Raw genomic sequence first — 3,070 nt, forward strand, 5'->3', positions numbered from 1 at the left:
AGGTAGGAGGTTGAAGAGAAGGGAGCACGAACGATGATAATGATGATGATGATGATGATAATAATAATAATGAGGTTAATGATAGTCATTAGAATAATGATGATGGAAATAATAAAAATAATACTAATGATGATGAAAATAATAACAATAATAACAATAATAGTAATAATAATCATAACAATGACAGTAACAATTACATAACATCGTCAACATCAACAACAACAACAATAATTTCATTATCATCCTTCTCCTATCTTTCTCTTATTCCTCAGATACACTCATATCTCTCTCCTATTCATCCTATCTTTCTCTTATTCTTAATACCTCTCTCCTATCCCTTCTATCTTTCTCCCACTCTCCTTATCTCCCTCATATCGTTATCGTCTCGATGTGTGTGTGTGAGTGTGTGCGTGTGTTTGTTTGTTTGTTTGTTTGTTTGTTTGTGTGTGTGTGTGTGTGTGTGTATGTGTGTGTGTGTGTGAGTGAGTGTGTGAGCGTGTGTGGGGGTAAGAGAAAGAGGGGAGGGGGAGGGAGAAAATTATGGGGGAGGTAAAGAAGGGAATAGGGTAATGAGGAGTGGAAAGGAAGAAGGGAGAAAAAGAGGGGCAGGCCAACTAGGGGGGAAAAGTGGGAACAAGGGAGGAAGATAATGTGAGGGAAAAGGGGAGCAGAAAAGGGAAGAAAATGGAGAGGGAAAAACAGAAGGTCATCATTATTGGTCATTCTGTTTGGTCTGTTTATTTTGCTTCTAAATTACCTCCTGTGTGCAAGAAATGGTCGGGGTTACCATTCACTGGCAGCTCGGGACGTGAACGAAAGAGGGAGAGAGAGAGAGAGAGAGAGAGAGAGAGAGAGAGAGAGAGAGAGAGAGAGAGAGAGAGAGAAAACGAGCGAGCGAGAGAGAGAAAACGAGCGAGCGAGAGAGAGAAATAGATAGATAGAGAGAGAGAGAAAGAGAGAGACAGAGAAAAAAAACAAAAAAACAAAACAAAAACAAAACGAAAACAAAACAAGTGAGAGAGAGAAACAGATATGAAGCATTTACAACATCATTTCACCTTCCCAGCGACCTTGAGAATATCACAGCCCATAACACAGTGACCGAAATTATTACATCTACATTTTATTTTTTTTATTCATTTTTATTTTTTTTCCTTTTCACGCAATATTATTACTTCTACATTTTAATTTTTTATTCATTTTTAATTTTTCATATTTTCTTTTCGCGCATTATTATTCCTTTTGGACCTTCACAAGACGGAGAAAAAGATAGAGAGATAAAGAAATAGGTAAATAGATATAGTTAGACATTTTACTTTTTTATTATTTTTTTCTGGTAGCATTATCTTCTTAACACTTCCACAAGAAGTAAAAATAGAGAAGGAAAGAATTAGATATACAAAAATAAATTGATAAATAGATAAACAGAGATATATAAAAAAAAACATTTTCTTTTTTTTCTTTTCTTTTCCTTGTAACATTATCTTCTGCACATCTTACAAGACGGAGAAAATGGACGAAGGAGATAGATAGATAAAAAAAAATTGATGAATAGATAGATGGATAGACATTTTCCTCCTTAATTAATAATCCCCCAAAAACATTTTCCTTCTATCTTTTAATATTTTTTCCCTTGTAATATCATCTCCTATACATCTCCACAAGAAAGTGAAAAGAAGAGGAAGGAGGTAGATAGATAGATAAAAAATAATAGATACTATACATTTCCATAAGAAGGAGAAGAGAAAAGGAAGGAAGTAAATAGATAGATAAAAAATAGATAATATACATCTCCACAAGAAAAGAAAAGGAAGGAGGTAAATAGATAGATTAAAAAATAGATAATAAAGATATCTACAAGAAGGAGAAGAGAAAAGGAAGGAAGTAAATAGATAGATAAAAAAATAGATAATATGCATCTCCACAAGAAAAGAAAAGGAAGGAGGTAAATAGATAGATAAAAAAAAAAATTATAATATACATCTCCACAAGCAAAGAAAAGGAAGGAGGTAGACAGATAGATAAAAAAAATAGATAATATACATCTCCACAAGCAAAGAAAAGGAAGGAGATAGACAGATAGATAAAAAATTAGATAATATACATCTCCACAAGCAAAAAAAAAGGAAGGAGGTAGATAGATAAATAAAAATAGATAATATACATCACAAGAAAAGAAAAGGAAGGAGGTAGATAGATAGATAAGAAAAAATAGATAAAAAGGGGCGTGTCCACCGGAGAAGTCATCTCCCGTGACCATGAAGGAGCGACCTTGAAAAGGACAAAGTTCTAGAAGCTACAAAGAAATGAAAAAGAACAAAAAAAGAAAAAAATGACCTTGAGACCGAATTCCTGTGACCATGTCTTCGGTCTGTCCTTTTTTCGGAAGGAAGGATAAGAATGGAAGGGGGAGGGGAAGGGGAGGAAGGATGGGGAGGAGGGATGGGGAAGGAGGAGGGGGAAAGGGGGGAAATGGGGGAGGAGGAAGGGGGAAGGGAAAGGAAGGGGGAGGGAAAAGGAAGATGGAAGGGTGGGAAGGGGAGGAGGGATGGGGAGGGATGGGGGAGGAGGGAGGGGGAGGGGGAGGAGGGGGAGGAGGAGGATGGAGGAGAAGGTGGGGGGAAGGATGGGGAGGGAAAGGAGGGAGGGGATGGGAGTGGGGGTGGGAATATAGGAGGGAAGAGAGGAGGGGGATGGTGGGGAGGAGGGGGAAAGGGGAGGGGAGGAAAGATCAGTAAAGGTGGTGGCGATAATAATAATAATAACAATAACAATAATAATGACAACAATAATAAGAAAAACAACAACAATAATGATAATGATAATAATGACAAAAAATAATAACAATAACAACAGCAACAACAATAAGAATGAATATGATAACAACAGCAACGATAATAATAATAATAATAATAATAATAATAATAATAATAATAATAATAACAATAACGAGGTAATAAGCATAATCATAATCAAACAAACACAAAATCCCGCAAGCAATTTTCACCCCTAAACCCCGTCGCAACATCCCGAATAAAAACGAATAATTAACGAATAAAATAATAAATAA

At 35.9% G+C, this 3,070-nt stretch overlaps 1 protein-coding gene across 1 annotated transcript in view; it reads right to left on the bottom strand.

Moving 5' to 3' along the window:
- LOC113801957 (uncharacterized) overlaps window positions 1-3,070 on the bottom strand; it is a gene marked incomplete in the record, with an annotated part of 239,312 nt that overhangs the window by 207,816 nt on the left and 28,426 nt on the right.

Source organism: Penaeus vannamei, chromosome 29 (assembly GCF_042767895.1).
Source record: "Penaeus vannamei isolate JL-2024 chromosome 29, ASM4276789v1, whole genome shotgun sequence".
Classification (NCBI taxonomy): domain Eukaryota; kingdom Metazoa; phylum Arthropoda; class Malacostraca; order Decapoda; family Penaeidae; genus Penaeus; species Penaeus vannamei.